The following is a 16973-nucleotide window of genomic DNA, read 5'->3' as shown; positions in this document are numbered from 1 at the left end:
AATCACCGACAAAAGAGGAACAACAATCAGGAGCTGTAGGAGGAAAGAGTAAATAGCCCCATCATGGCTCTGCAACTTCTAACCTGGAATTGTAATGGCCTAAATATCCCCAGAAGAAGAAAAAAAATATTTCATGCCTTAAAAAAAGACCAATTGGACTTGATTTGTTTACAAGAGACGCACGTGACAAGAGCACATAGAAAATTACTTATAAATAAAAGATTGGGACAAGAATTTATATCTTCAGATAGAGTAAAAAAGAGAGGAGTGGTGATTTATGCAAAGGAAAGATTGCAGCCGAAACTAATTTTTAAAGATGATCAAGGAAGATATTTAGCAATTGAAATTCAATCTCAAGGAGAAAAGTTTTTGATAGTGGGAATTTATGCACCAAATGAGGGGAAAGCTGAGTTTTTTAAGAAGTTGCATGAGACTTTGATGGACTACATGGATTACAATTTAATTATGATGGGAGACATGAATGGAGTAGTTTCGACAAATATGGACAAATCACAAAGACAGGTAGTTACAAAAGACGGAAGACTACCAAAACCCTTTTTTGAAATGACTGACAATATGGACTTGATTGATATTTGGAGAACAAAACACCCATTAGAAAGAGAGGGAACCTTCTTTTCTGAAGCCAAAATGACATGGACTAGGATTGACCAAATTTGGGTTACTAGTGGAATGGCATCGAATATAAAGAAAGTGGAAATCTGCCCAAAAACCTTCTCCGACCATAACGCAGTAAAGATGGTGATGAAGCAAACAACAACTGGCTCCTTCAGATGGAGAATGAATGACACCTTATTGGGAGATGAGGAGATTTGCAAGAAGGCCCAAAAAACTTTGAAAGACTATTTTGAAATCAACTTGAGGACTAAAGTAGAAAAAAGAATAATATGGGACGCAAGTAAAGCCGTGATGAGAGGATTTTTGATACAACAAAATACACTAAAGAAAAGAAGTCAAAATGAGAGGAAAGAGAAAATTTTGGAAAAGATAAAAGAAGGGGAAAGGAAACTAAGATCGAAACCAAAATCGCAAGAGATTTTAAGAGAAATTAAATTATATCAAACACAGTTTATGGAACTGATGAATCAAGAAATAGAATGGAAAATTAAACAAATGAGACAAAAGACTTTTGAATCTGCAGATAAATGTGGCAAGCTATTGGCTTGGCAAATAAAGAAGAGACAAAAACTCAACACGGTAACAAATTTAGAAGTGGATGGAAAGAATATATTTAACCCAGCGGAGATTAGGAACTGTTTTCAGAGCTACTTTAGACAACTGTATACACAAGGGCCGCAGAAAGAAATGGATATAGAACAATTCCTCGAGAAAAATGGGCTGAAAAAGATTTCTCAGGAAAGTAAGACAATTTTGAATCAGGAAATATCAGCACAAGAAATAGAAGGTGCCATCCAAAGTATGACGTTGGGCAAATCTCCCGGACCGGACGGACTGACTTCCAAATACTACAAAGTTTTGAAGGAAGGGTTATTACAACCCTTGAAGGAAGTCTGTAATGAAATTATGGAGGGGAGAAGGGCACCAGATACGTGGAGGGAGGCCTACATCACACTTATACCAAAGACAGAGACTGAAAAGACCCAACTTAAGAACTACCGACCCATCTCGCTACTAAATGTGGATTATAAAATCTTTGCTGATATTTTAGCAAAGAGATTGAAAAGAGTTTTGATGGAGGAGATTCATGGGGACCAAGCGGGCTTTCTCCCGAAAAGGCACTTGTCGGACAATGTAAGGAATATAATTGACATTTTGGAAAAGTTGGAAGTGAATATAAACACTAAGGCAGTTTTGATATTTGTGGATGCCGAGAAAGCCTTTGACGATATATCTTGGAGTTTTATGCTGAAGAACCTCCGGGGGATGGGGGTAGGTCAAGGGTTTGAAAATGGTATAGGTGCAATATACTCTGAACAGAAAGCAAAATTAATTGTAAATAATGTGGTTACAGAAGAGTTCAAGATCGAAAAAGGGACACGTCAGGGGTGCCCTATCTCCCCACTACTTTTTATATCGGTCCTGGAGGTTTTGTTAAATATGATTAGGAAGGACCAGTTGGTTAAAGGGGTTCAGGTCGGAGCTAAACAATATAAATTGAGAGCATTTGCAGATGACCTGGTACTTACATTACAAGAGCCAGAAGCTAGCACGAAAAGAGTTTTGGAAATAATTCATGAGTTTGGTCAAGTGGCAGGATTTAAATTGAATAAGTCAAAGACCAAGGTATTGGAGAAAAATCTAACACTGTTTGAAAAAGAAAGGTTTCAGAATGTGACAGGGTTGACTGTGGTTAAAAAAGTGAAATATTTGGGGATAAATATGACAGCTAAGAATGTGAATTTATTTAAAGATAATTATGAAAAAACTTGGATAGAAGTGAAAAAAGATTTGGAGATTTGGTCAAATATGAAGCTTTCCTTGTTAGGTCGAATTGCGGTTATAAAAATGAATGTATTGCCAAGAATTTTGTTTTTGTTCCAAGCATTGCAAATAATGGATAAGACAGATTGCTTCAAGAAGTGGCAAAAAGATATATCTAAATTTGTCTGGCAGGGCAAGAAGCCCAGAATAAAATTTAAGATACTAACGGATGCAAAGGAAAGGGGGGGATTTGCCCTGCCAGACTTCAAACTTTATTATGAAGCGGCAGCTTTCTGCTGGCTAAGAGATTGGCTACTTCTTGAAAATACAGATATCTTGGATTTAGAAGGCTTTAATAATATCTTTGGGTGGCATGCATATTTGTGGTATGACAAGGTTAAAGCACACAAAGGTTTTAAAAACCATATTGTCAGAAAAGCACTACTAAATGTCTGGATTAGATATAAAGATTTGTTGGAAAACAAAACCCCAAGGTGGTTGTCGCCAATGGAAGCTAAGGCAGTTAAAAAGCTAAATATGGAGTCTAAATGGCCAAGATATTGGGAAATTCTGGAAAAGGAAGGGGACAGACTGAGATTGCAGAGTTTTGAGAAATTAAAAGGGAAAGTGAGAGATTGGCTGCACTATCATCAAATAAATGAAGTGTTTAAAATGGACAGTAAAATTGGCTTCCAGGTGGAAAAATCAAAATTGGAGACTGAACTGTTAGAATCCAGTACTAGAAATTTGTCAAAAATGTATAATTTGCTGCTGAAATGGAATACACAGGAGGAAACGGTTAAATCAAGTATGATTAAATGGGCTCAGGACATTGGTCATAACATTATGTTTGCTGACTGGGAGAAGTTGTGGACCATCGGGATGAAATTTACGGCATGTAATGCCTTAAGAGAGAATATTATGAAAATGATATACAGGTGGTACATGACACCAGTCAAGCTTGCAAAAATATACCATTTGCCCGATAACAAATGTTGGAAATGTAAAGAAAAGGAAGGTACATTCTTTCACCTCTGGTGGATGTGCCCAAAGATTAAGGCTTTCTGGGAGATGATATATAATGAAATGAAAAAGGTATTTAAATATACCTTCCTGAAGAAACCAGAGGCCTTTCTCTTGGGTATTGTCGGCCAAGGGGTGTTAAAGACGGATATAACTTTTTTTATGTATGCTACAACAGCAGCAAGAATACTCATTGCGAAGTACTGGAAGACACAAGATCTACCCACTCTGGAAGAATGGCAGATGAAGGTGATTGACTACATGGGCCTGGCAGAAATGACGAGCAGAATCCGAAACCAGGGAAGAGAAGCAGCGGAAGAAGAATGGAAAAAATTTAAGGACTATTTAAAGAAATATTACAAAATTAATGAAAGCTAAAATGATGTTGGACTAGAAAATAAATGGTTATTATTAGTAATGGATAAGATAAGGAGAATAAGGAAGATTAAACTAAATTAAAATAAGGGAAGATTTGTTGAATAAATGATTAGAAATTGGAATACAGAAAAGGGAGGCATGAGGAAGTCGGAGAAGCAAGGTATAAGAAAATAAGATTTGAAATTGTACTTGTTTCTGTTTTTGTTTGTTTGTTTGTTGTGTTTATTGTATTGTATTGTTATGTTTCTGTTGTTTTTTTAAAAAAATTTCTAATAAAAAATTATATTAAAAAAAACAAAAACTGGCAGGGATCTGCCACACTCTCCCATTGTCATTCTTCAACTTAAACATATTATATTTGGCTGGGAAAACCCAGCCAGATGGGCAGGGTATAAATAATAAATAATGATGATGACGATAAAAATAATAACAACCAGCCCCCTCCCAGGGCCCCTGGCGCATACAGGAAGCCAACACACCCTGAAATGCCCAATTTCCCCTTTACGGGGGGGGCCTTACTTTCGAATAAACGCAGCTAGGCTGGAGCTGGAAAGGGGGGGCCGGGAGGGGCATCCTCGTCTCTCTCCGTGCCCCCCCTTCCCGCGGCTCCCCCCGCAGCGCTGCAGCCTGTGCGGAGCCCGTGCCTCCTTGGCCGCCCCCTCCCTGCCCGGGGCTGTGGCTTGCTGGGGGCGGAGGGAGGCGCCTGCCGTCTTTCCGGGGCGGGGAGGGAGTGGCGCCGCTGCAGCACCTGCCCGCCGGCGCGGAGGATAAGCGGCGCCTGGAGCAGGAAGGAGGTGCTAAAGGCGGCTGCGAAGAGGCGGAGGCGACGCCAGCCAGAACGCTTGCTGCGCTGAGGCAGCCCGGCTAAGAGGAGCCTCGACCGGCCATGCTGCCTGCGGAGGGGCTTCGGCCACAACCGAGCGCGCAATGAGGGGCTCCAGCGGCCATGGGCCATAGCTGTCAACCTTTCCCTTTTCTTGTGAAGAATCCTATTCGGAATAAGGGAATTTCCAATTAAAAAAGGGAAATGTTGACAGCTATGCCATGGGCGGCCTTGGTTGTGTGGTCAACCAAAATCCACCCTGCGATCGACCGGTGGATTGCAATCGACACGTTGGACATGTTTGATCTAGTCCAACCCCTGCAATGCTGGAATCTCAGCTAAAGCATCCATGGCAGACGGCCACCCAGCCTCTGCTTTAAAACTTCCAAGAAAGGAGAGTCCACAACCTCCTGAATGTCGAACAGTCCTTACTGTCAGGAAGTTCTTCCTGATGTGTAGTCAGAATCTCCTTTCTTGTAACTTGAATCCATCGGTTTGGGCCCTATTCTCCAGAGAAGAGAAAGCAAGCTTGGAACATACCTGGATTTGCCTTCATTTTATAGTCTCATAAATAAATGTAATCTGATAGCTAAAACGAAAGGAGTTTGTGGCATCTTAATCTCTTTAGGTGATTGTGGTTTCTTCCTAAAGCACCCTTTATAAGGCACCATATGTTTCACTGTCAGTGAAAAAGGCATGTATGCCATCTGCTTGGGTGATTTAAAAAAGCACGTTTAGCAAAGGCTTGGAAAGGGAGCAAAATGTTTCTACCTTTCTTGGCAGCCGGCTGACTGTTTTAACTGGGAATTCTGTCTCTAGGTCAGGGATAGGCATCAGCGGTGGAAATAAAAAACTAAATGAAAGTCCTAAACAGGACTTTGTGTACAGTGGTACCTCGGGTTAAGTACTTAATTTGTTCTGGAGGTCCATTCTTCACCTGAAACTGTTCTTAACCTGAAGCACCACTTTAGCTAATGGAGCCTCCTGCTGCTGCTGCCGCACCACCACCGCACAATTTCTGTTCTCATCCTGAAGCAAAGTTCTTAACCCGAGGGACTATTTCTGGGGTAGCGGAGTCTGTAACCTGAAGCGTATGTAACCCGAGGTACCACTGTATTCCACTTCTTATTTTTTGACCAACCATATTCTATGACAATCTCTCTCTCTCTCCCTCTCTCTCATGTGTGTCTGTTTCTATTTTGCATAAGTTCTGTTTTTGCTAGTGGAATGGGGGTCAAGGAACTGAACAAGTCACCAAAGCCTCATCTCTAACTATTGAGGATCTTACGAAGTCCCCAGCCTGCAGTACAAAATTTCAGTAGGCATTGTCTATCTCCTTCAGAGTGCATCTCCACAACCCTAAGGGGCTGGACACTTTGGAAAACAAGTTTTAAATTCTGAAGTGACTATGGCAGGGTTGGGTAACCTGTGTCCACCCAGATGATGTTGGATGTAGGACAGCATGACTGGTTTCCTTGCACTGGGTGCAGCACCAAGGGGGAGGGTGCCTTGTCCTGTTCTGGGATGAGGCTTTAACAGGTTCCCAGAGTCCTCCTGCCTCCTTCCCAAACCCTACTTAGTGCTTGCCCAGGGCCTCTCTTACCCAGCGTTAGGAAGGAGGCATGAAGGCTGGTGGGGAGTGGGTCATTAAATTCTGGTTTTGCGCAGGGTGCCATATTGCCAAGGTCCACCCCTGATCTGGAGGGCCAAACATTAGGCAACTCTAGTGTAAGGTGTAGGACAGCTACCAAGTCGTAGTTGAGCCATTTCCATATTTGTGTGTGTGGTGGAGAGACTTTGCTGTCTAGCTCAGGCCCCATCTCTTAATCAAGGAGGGCGATGGATAGGAAAGGCTTCATGGTTGCCAGGGGAAAGACCTCAAGGCAGCTGAGGGGGGGGGATCATTTGGCTCTTAGACTGAAAGTGGAACAGTTGGTTTCTAATGTACTGAAATTCCCAAGGATTAATGGGGATAAGCCATTTAAAAAACAAACAAACTTAAAACCTAAGCTAGCATTCCACAACCTGGTGTCTTCCAGATGTTTTGGATTACCACTCTCATCAGCTAGCATGGCCATTGTTCAGGGAAGATAGAAACTTTCACCTCAATAAGATCTGGAGGGCACCAGGTTGGGGAAGGCAGATCCAAATTATGGCCCTGTTCAGATGCAATTGGAAAGTACGATTGTCCTTTACATGTGCTTTGGGTTCCCAGACTTTGGGCTTCCACAGTGCTCAGTGATGCTCTGAACTTGGGGAGACCATAGGTTGTGTGAATTATAAGAGTGAAATTAAAGTAGATTATGGGCCTGAGCAAGCTTATTGTAAATGATGGACTTAAGCCCCTTTATTTCAGTGGGATTACTCAGAGTGCAACTGCTGCTGGAGACTATTCAAAAATGAAATTGATTCCTCTTCCTCACCACCCAAAAAATACAAAATGGGGTTTTTGTTTATGAATGGGACATCGGAAAGGAGATTTTGCTGCAGTCTTAAGCAGAATAAATTCATATTTGTAGCATTGTGTATAGACACTAGCCAGAGAATCAGGAAAGCTGTTCAGAAGTCGTCGTGCTTGGTTTCTGTTCAGCACCTGGGATCTTAAAGCTTAAAATGTGGAAAAAATGAAATAGTCAGTCGATGCATATGAATCAAGCTTCTTTGGTATCAGAGGCGGAGCTAGCTGCTCTGGCACCTGGAGGGGCGCACATGCTGTGCACCCGGGGAGGGGGAGGGGCGAGCCGGAATGAGCATCCCGGGGGGGCGCTGCTGCACCCCCTTCCTCCCCCAGTGTTTGGTATCCAGAGTTATTCAACTCTTCCTTTTGAAGAAGAAAAAAATCAAAGAGAGAACTTGGTGATGAAACACTTGGCGAAGAAGGCAAGGAAAAGGCGGCAGCAGCTTTTAATGTCCTTGAATGTAAGTGACGAGAGGCCCCCCTCTCCAAAACAGGCTTTGTAGAGATTTTTAATTAGAAATCTCAAATATTTCCCCTAAAGCATAAATTAGTTTGGTGTTAAGCTGACAAAATATCACCAGCCCATTCCTCTTTCTCTCATGTCTTCCCAGTTTATTCTAATTAGCGTAATCCTTCATAGTTTAGGAGCATGTGAATTATTTATTTATTTGGCAAATAGTGCAAGCTGTGAGGTGCAGCTTAGGCACTGGAATGAAGACAGCAGAGAGGATGAGGGGATCCTAAGCTTGCTCAGATGCCACACCCCTTGTCCCCTGGGAAAGTCTTCAGTGGCCTCCCCCACCCCCTGCAGATTGTGAGACCAGCTGGTGGGCCTGACTTTGCTGGGCCCTGAGGCTGCCCTTCTCCTCACAATTCTCAGTTTAATGATCCTGTTTTTGCTGCCTGCCTGGGATTTCAAAAGCAGGAGGTTGGCAAACACCCAGAAGAGCACCAAGCCCGGCTGCCGGGTCAAGCCTTGGTGGGTCTTGCGCAGGGCTGCTGAGCAGAGTGGCTCAGTCTGATGGGCTGAGGAAGCCCACTGGCCTTTTCCATCTCTCTCTGTCTCTGTGACTGCCACCCCAGACCCTCTTTGCTGCAGGTTGCCTTGCTCAGGCGGATTGTCAGTGCAAGTGTGTTCAGCTTCTGCACTGGCATTTTGGCACATCTTGGCAGGAGGACTGCTTGTTCATTCAGGAAGCATCCCTGACTCTCTGGAGTTCAGATCCCAGAAACTGCTGCATTATGACAAGGCAAGTACCTCAAGTTGTTGCCATAACTGGCACTGAGCCCTTGCTTTGACTCTTCCTCTGTCAGCTCTTTTCTTCTCAGAACTGAAACCATTCCGTGAGACCCTCAGACTGCTATTCACACCTACTAAGATTTTTTAAAATGAATTTTATTATTTATTTATTTTATTTTAAAATAATTTTTATTAGTTTTTTACACAAAAATTGACATTATTCATTTCACTTTCAGTATAATAATTTCTTACATTTTGACTTCCCATCGTTACATCTGTGATGTTCCTGTTGTATTCCTTTTATCAGCTGCTATGACTACCATTTATTTTCTATTGTATTATAACTTATATTATAGTCATTTATTGATTCTCCTTCCTCTGCCTGTTACCTACTTACTGTATGCGATTTCATTTGACAGTAGATTTTTCTCAAATAGTCTTAAAAAAACCTCCACTTTTCAACAAAGTTCTCATCTTTTTGATCTCTTAGTTTTGCTGTCAACTTCACCATCTCTGCATAGTCCATTAACTTTAAATGGACTGTTCTTTTCACTAAACATAAGAAGTCCCAAATGCTGCAACCTGTCCTTATGGTCTCCTCTTCCTCCACAACTGGCCGCTTTGATGAGGACTTGGAGGTCTGGGTGCCTTGAAGGTTCTGCTCATCTGATTTCTTTGTACTGATGGAAAGGCTCGGTGGCGCACACACACACACACACACACACACACACACACACACACACCCCAAAAAAACACCCCAGAAAACCTAAGAAAAACCTGGGTTGCCATATGTGTGGGAAATTCCAGACATCTATTAAAATTCAAATATTACTCCAGTTGCCATTTTAGGCGTCCAATTTCCGTACATGTCTGGAATTTTTCAGACGTACGGCAACCCTAGACAGTGTGTGCCTGATGTCTGCTAAACACCGTCCTTAACGTATCAATTGTGCTTTAGGAAACCCGAGAATACAATTAGGAGAAAGCAAAAGTCAGCATGTAAAGCCTAAGAATACAGCACTTGTATTTGCCACCTTATTTATCTTCTCTCAGTCCCCTCACCACGCACTTCTTAATTTGTATTGACCAACTTTCCCCAACCTGGTGCCCTTCAGACATTTTGGACTGCAGTTCACCACATTGCCTGTGCTTCTGGGGACTGATGGAAGTTGTAGTCCTGCAACATCTTGAGGGCACCAGGTTGGTGTGTTTTTAATTCTTATGAGTTTTTCTAACCTGTTCACTTTATGGTCCAATGGTGGGCTCCATACAAAATGAATATAATGTATCAAAGCAACATATTTAAACACTTATCTGAAATAGTAACAGCTCTACAGATGGGGAGGGGCATTTCCTTCCACCTCAAAGGCTCCCCACCTTGACTCATTGGTGGAAGATTTGCGATGGCTGAGCCTCACACCCTTTGGAGGGGAAGGCATTCTGCAGTCTGGGGTGTGTGTGTGTGTGTGTGTGTGTGTGTGTGTGGAGGGTGGCCTCCATAGGGTGTGTCACGCACCACAGTCTCTTGAGCTTCACAGGGCAGAGATGCTGCTAAGGGGGCCTCTGCTGTCCGTCTGTGTGGAAGGAAGCACCCCTTCAGCTATTTGGGGGTGTTGACACTTGCTGCACTGGTCCCATAATGCAAAGAAGGTGAGATCTTGCATCAAACCCAACTTACTGTTGCTGCTGGTATCACAACCTTGGCCACTTTCAGACAGAATGAGAAGATGGCTGATGATGAAGCATAGGCTGGAGGCCCTTCCTCTGGACTGGGTGCAATTCAGACATACCAGACTCTTTATCTGGAAGTCTTGAGAAAGTCACTTTGGATGTTGCAGGGTGGCCTGGAGGCTTTTCCCCAGCAATTAACTGAAACTTCAGCTGATCCATCATTGGCAATTTCAGTTTGCCAGGTTGCAAGTTAAAGGTACTATTTATTAGCCTATTTTGGCTCTGCTGTGCTTCTATAATAAGGAACAGGGGAGAGGAATTATTCACCATGGTCTTTATTTTTAAGAATAAACAATAGGGTTTGGATAGTAGTGTAAGCGGGAAACCTTATCCCTTATATACTCAATAGATCCTTGCATGCTGCAGGAGAGTTTCTCCTTTGAGTTCCAAAGATCTCAGGAGCCCACTCCGCAGCAACTTGGAGCAGGGCTTTTAGTGTGGCTGCCCCTGCTCTGCGGAACAACAGCCCTGTCCAGATGCATTTTGTGCTCTTTGGTGACTGTTCTGTGGTGGCTTTTATTACATTTTGTACATTGCCTTGGGACATATGTGGAATAATAAGAGGACCATGGCTGCAGATGTTTTCTTACATATGTCACTGTCTGGAGCACCCTTGGCCCACTTGGTGCCCTCCTTATATTTTGGACACCCACTTGCGTCCAGGCTTGCTGGGCTGAAGGGACCTAAATGTCTGGAGGATCCCAGGTTGGCAAAGGCTGGTTTGGAAGGACTCTGTACTGTAAAATAGTAACAAGACAAGAAGTGGCAGACAGTCTTATATGGCAAGGCAACTACAGAGATTGTTCCTCTTTTGTGTTGTTGGTTGTTGCGCTCCTGCGTTAACCAGGAAAAACAAACATATCATATTTAAGAAACACTTTAAGCTTTTGGGAATATGCAAATAGATTTGATCAGCTGGAAGACAGATAATTAATCAGCTAAAATATATTTAATTGGCTGTCAGACCTAAACACTGTACATTTCTAGGCTTGTGATGAATACTGCTTGTGTCAGCCTGGAGGGAGGGGAGAGAGAGACAAGGAGACCAATTGACAGAGTGAGGGAGAAATGAGTGATGCTAGAATATTTGTGCATGATGGATGGTGCTCACAAGGCAGCAATAGTGGATGAAAGAGGAGGTGGGGCGGAGAGAGACAAATGAAGAGCTCTCCCCCCCTTGCTCTCCCCTCCCTCTTTCCCTCTTCTGTGACTGAGTGGTGCTCGGGTTGTGTGTGTTGGAATTTGCCAGCATGGGCTGGAATCTGTTGTTGAAGAGACTATTTTTTCTCTCTGTGTACTATATCTGCACTACTGTGTCATCATCCTCTTTTCACTGTCTGTTTCCCAAGGTCTAAAGAGAAAGGAGGAGGGAACAGGTAGAAGCAGGAGGGAAACGTATGTCTGCAGTAAATGATTTTTGGGCGGAAGGGATGGCCTTGGTGGGGGGAAAGTGCGACAGTTTTTCCACCAAAGGGAAAGATTGTGATTTAAAACAATGGAATGATTTTCAGCAAAGTAGCATTGGAGAGACACTGAGAAGAACAATGTGGAGGTTTTAAAGAACAGAAGTTAGAGTAAAGCAGGAATGGATGAATGCTGAGAGGTTAGGGTTTTTTTAAGCCAGCTCTAACAAAAGCTAACACAGCTGAGCTTTTCCAAGCTCCCTTCTGACTGTACTCAAACCTGGTTCGAAACTGCCACTTTACCCTTCTCAGCACCCCTCCTACTATCTTTACCTTTGTGACTGTGTAAAACCACCAAGTTTTCCCTCTGTGTTGCTCCCAGTCTAATAAAAGGTAAAGGGACCCCTGACCATTAGGTCCAGTCGTGGCCGACTCTGGAGTTGCGGCGCTCATCTCGCTTTATTGGCCAAGGGAGCTGGCGTACAGCTTCCGGGTCATGTGGCCAGCATGACTAAGCCGCTTCTGGCAAACCAGAGCAGCGCACGGAAACGCTGTTTAACTTCCCTGTTTATCTACTTGCACTTTGACGTGCTTTCAAACTGCTAGGTTGGCAGCAGCAGGGACCGAGCAATGGGAGCTCACCCCGTCGCGGGGATTCAAACCACTGACCTTCTGATTGGCAAGTCCTAGGCCACCCGCGTCCCACCCCAGTCTAATACATGAATGTAAAAGACCTCTGTCTGAAACTCTGGAGAGCCACTGCTAGTCAGTATAGACAACACTGAGCTAGAGGGCCCAATGGTTTGACTTACTGCGTGGCAGGACAAGAGAAGGCGACTCGCACGTCTTCAAGAGCAAGAGTCTGGTGTTTAAGAGCTGCAAGAGAAGGAGAGCCCAGGTAGGAGAGTTAGCTCAAAGGAGGTTGCTGATTGATGAACAGAGGGACTGAGGAGATGTGTGAGAAAGTACCAAAGCCAGTCAAGAAGAGGTGGTGAGACTTAAAGGGAAGAATAAGTTTCCACTTGGCTAATCCTGGTCTAGGTCATTACGTGGCACTTGCCATCTTTCGTGTGGCAAAGAAGATGGTTGTTGTTGTTGTTGTTGTTGTTGTTGTTGTTGTTGTTGTAACCCATCCATTTCCTCAGGGTAATGTTAAGGGGACTGTCTAAATTGAAACCCTGACCAGGTAAAGGTTGCCGAGTGAAGTTGTGTCTTTGGCAGGCAGGTTGAATTATCCATCAGTTTTTTCTTCCCCTGACATTTTGTGAAGGAGCAAAGGGGAGAAGCTGTTCTCATTTTTCACTGGGCTAAGACGTCCGGGTTTCTAAATGCAGGTCAGCAGCCTGTGACAGAGGGCAGAAAGTAATTAAACGTAAACCTGTCCTGGTTGAATTTCTGCAGCTGTCAAGCTGTAAAGTTCGCCAGCTCATGTTGACTGCAGGTTTTAAAATTCCAGGGCTTGGAGCTTGTTGGGCTTATATGAACTCTGGGACACTTGCTGCAGACATTTTGCTTGCCCTCAGCAAAAATTAATCCCCACCTCACCCTGGCCCGACTTTGGAGGCAGTTGTGTTTGGGCTTCCAAAGCAAAAGGGAGATACTTTTGTTTCATCCACCTGCATGGAAAAGGGGATGAATTGGCCTCGAGCACCTGGGATCCTGCCCCCTTTACTGCCTAATGCATTGGGTCTAATGAGCTGACCCTGGCTATAGATGGGTTGTAGTAGCTATCCCAGGCTTCCTCAACCTCGGCCCTCCAGATGTTTTGAGACTACAATTCCCATCATCCCTGACCACTGGTCCTGCTAGTTAGGGATCATGGGAGTTGTAGGCCAAAAACATCTGGAGGGCCGAGATTGAGGAAGCCAGAGCTATCCCATTTCTGGGCCTGGGATTCAACAGTGAGTTCTGTAAGGTTGTGACCCTTGGCTGCAGTGGAGCCATTATTTGGGAGAACATCCACTGTGTTATTGTCTGGTTCTTGTCACCCCCACCCCGCAACTGCTTATTTCTACAATAAAGGAGACCTGCAGCCCCACAGATCTTGATGGAGCTTATCAGCTCCAGGCAGCACAGCCAGTTGCTAGGGATGATGGGAGTTGTAGTCCAGCTATATCCAGAAGGCTACAAATTGTTCTCTGCATTAGCGTAGCAAACCTTTTGTTGTACCTGAAGCTCTCACCACTTGAGATATGTCAAGATTATGCAAAATGGAAGCATTGCTGCAAATTAGAATAGTGACAGGTGGGCCTAACATTTCCGATCAGACTGCTTTAATCATGCTTTTAGGTGCATTTATTATGTAAAGCACTGTTTATCCTCACAAATAGCTTCTAGAACAGGCTTCCTCAACCTCGGCCCTCCAGATGTTTTTGGCCTACAACTCCCATGATTCCTAGCTAGCAGGACCAGTGGTCAGGGATGATGGGAATTGTAGTCTCAAAACAACTGGAGGGCCGAGGTTGAGGAAGCCTGTTCTATAAGTTCTGTGATAGAGAAGGCTTCTTACTTCTTCTCAGCTGTGGAATTGCATCTTTTTGAAGTCAACTCTTCTGGAGTTCCTTATTGAGTTCCATGTCTTTAACACATGGTGTGCCTTTAAGTTAGGTTTGACAATTCAATAAATAATAATAATAATAATAATAATATCTACCCCGCCCATCTGGCTGGGTTTCCCCAGCCACTCTGGGCAGCTCCCAACCGAATATTAAAAACACAATACAGCATTAAACAATCTTTTGATTTGTTCCTGTTATCTGCAAATATGGCTGTAATTGTTTTCATGTTTAAATCATTTACCTGCTAGGCCTACTATATGATGGGATTCGTATCTGATCTCAGGGCACAGCTTTTGAACAGCACATGGCACCAATAGCTCCCAGTCAGACATTGCCACTCCGACTGGCTTGCATGGCCAGTTTTTCTGGCCCCAGGAATCAGAGCCCATTGTACTGTTTAAACAGCAAATGCCTGGATTCCACAGAGGAGGCAAACCTATGCCAGGGCAACCTTCATGTTTGGACATGTGGGTTTTTGTTTTTGCTTGTTCTGCAAGATTCTGATTGGGAAAGGACTGCGGCTCAGTGGTATGCAAAAGGTCGAAAGTGTCCGGCATCTAAAGGTCGGACTGGGATATTCCGCTGTCTGAAACCTTGAAGATTTATTGCCAGTTGGAGGAGAAATTTCTGAGCTAGGTGAGCCAGCCCTGAGCGAGGTGGATCAATGGTCTGAGCTCAGTACAGTGGTACCTCTGGTTGCGAACGGGACCCTTTCTGGTACTTCTGGGTCACCGCAGGACGTATCCTGAAAGAACGTAACATGAAGCGGACGTAACATGAGGTATGACTGTATAATAATAATAATAAATAATAATTTATTATTTATACCCCGCCCATCTGGCTGGGTTTCCCCAGCCACTCTGGGCGGCTTCCAAAAGAATATTAAAATACTGTGATACATCAAACATTAAAAGCTTCCCTAAACAGGGCTGCCTTCAGATGTCTTCTAAAAGTCTGGTAGTTGTTGTTCTCTTTGACATCTGGTGGGAGGGCGTTCCACAGGGAGGGCGCCACTACCGAGAAGGCCCTCTGCCTGGTTCCCTGTAACTTGGCATCTCGCAGTGAGGGAACCTCCAGAAGGCCCTCGGTGCTGGACCTCACTGTCCGGGCAGAACGATGGGAGTGGAGATGCTCCTTTAGATATACTGGACCAAAGCCGTTTAGGGCTTTAAAGGTCAGCACCAACACTTTGAATTGTGCTCGGAAACGTACTGGGAGCCAATGTAGGTCTTTCAAGACCGGTGTTATATGGTCTCGGCGGCCGCTCCCAGTCACCAGTCTGGCTGCTGTGTTCTGGATTAGTTGTAGTTTCATCCGCATACTGATGAACACCCAGCCCAAACCCCCTGATGATCTCTCCCAGCGGCTGCATGTAGATGTTGAAAAGCATGGGGGAGAGGACAGAACCCTGAGGCACCCCACAAATGAGAGCCCAGGGGTCTGAACACTCATCTCCCACCACCACTTTCTGAACACGGCCCAGGAGGAAGGAGCGGAACCACTGTATGACAGTGCCCCCAGCTCCCAGCCCCTCAAGACGGTCCAGAAGGATGTTATGGTCGATGGTATCAAACGCCGCTGAGAGATCCAGCAGAACTAGGAAACAGCTCTCACCTTTGTCCCTAGCCCGCCGGAGATCATCAACCAGTGCGACCAAGGCAGTTTCAGTCCCGTGATGAGGCCTGAATTCCGACTGGAAGGGATCCAAATGGTCCGCTTCTTCCAGGCGTGCCTGGACTTGTTCAGCAACCACTCGCTCAATCACCTTGCCCAAGAATGGAAGATTTGAGACTGGGCGTATAAGGCAGCTTCCTGTGATTGCCATGTTGTGTAGACCAAAAATCCTGGAGAGCAGCTGCCAGTCAGTGTAGACAGTACTGAGTTACATGGATCCATGGTGTGACTTTCTATAAAGCAGCTTCCCATGTAAATGATTAAAGACCATCTTCCTTTTTCACAGCTTCCTATGCTCCTACACAGAATTCATGCTGAGAATCTACTTCCTAGGCAAATGACTGTGGCGAATCTTTTCAAAATGTGTTTTCGCTTCTAGAAGAGTTTGTTTGTCAGAGGTCATTGACTGATACCCTGCGCAAATTACATTCCCCTTCTCTCTGGATATGGATGGCTCTCAACCTTCCCTTTGTGGGTCAACCAACCTCCATTTTCATGCTCTTCCTTTCCCCCATTTAGCATAAAGCTTTCACCTTCTCTGAAGCCACAGGAATAATTTAGCTGTTGCTCACAATGCCATGGCACATGAAAAGCCGGTTGGAAAGAGGGCACAGAGGCTTCCATTGTCGACATGCCTGTTGCTTCCCAAGAGGAGGTGATTTCCTGTGCATCTTTGGGACTGAATATTAAAGGGATTTGGAACGATGAAAGAAGAAACATGTGAGATGTACCTTAAGACATTTCACTTCTTTGGACATTGCTCTGCAGAGTGAGGCAAAAATCGGGGGGAAGAAGGTGCAGTGACTGCTTAAAAAACAAAATCCCATTTCTTTCTTTTTATTCCCAAAGTAAAAAATCATATATTTGTTGCTGCAAATCTATGTCTCAAATAAAGCAGCTGTGTGAACAGTTCCCACTGGTTTGTGGGGAAAGAAACAAATAACCTATGGCCTGGGAAAGACCTTGAGCTGTCCTACGTAGGGCCAGGCTGCTGTGCATGCAGAAGGGCCGCAGGATTGATCCCCAGGAAGGGGAAAGACTCCTGTCTGAAACTGGAGAGCTGCTGCCAGCCATTGTTGATATCACTGGGCTAGATGGACCCATGATCAGCCGTGGTGTCATGGTACTCCTCTAAGGGGGAAGGTGTGCCTTCTGGGGAAGGTATGGGGAGCGCTTTCAGTTACAGCTCTGTGTCTGCTTCGAAGGAAATGAAACTTGGAAACAAAGGGAACTAGGTTCTTACAGCAAATGGCAATAGACAGGAGTGAGTTTCAGGTGGCATGTT

General features: G+C 44.4%; 1 protein-coding gene across 8 annotated transcripts in view; it reads left to right on the top strand.

Moving 5' to 3' along the window:
- APBA2 (amyloid beta precursor protein binding family A member 2) overlaps positions 1 to 16973 on the top strand; it is a 110476-nt gene that overhangs the window by 24377 nt on the left and 69126 nt on the right. Inside the window, exon 2 of one of the 8 annotated variants that reach the window (XM_053364504.1) lies at positions 8166 to 8332. The exons of the other annotated variants lie outside the window; for them this stretch is intronic. The gene's annotated coding sequence lies outside the window, so the exon portion shown is untranslated. The remainder of the gene's footprint in view (positions 1 to 8165; positions 8333 to 16973) is intronic. 8 annotated transcript variants of the gene reach the window in all.

Source organism: Podarcis raffonei, chromosome 14 (genome assembly GCF_027172205.1).
Source record: "Podarcis raffonei isolate rPodRaf1 chromosome 14, rPodRaf1.pri, whole genome shotgun sequence".
Taxonomy (NCBI): domain Eukaryota; kingdom Metazoa; phylum Chordata; class Lepidosauria; order Squamata; family Lacertidae; genus Podarcis; species Podarcis raffonei.
The sequence above is the reverse complement of the archived record's forward strand: the minus strand, read 5'-3'. Positions and strand labels throughout refer to the sequence as shown.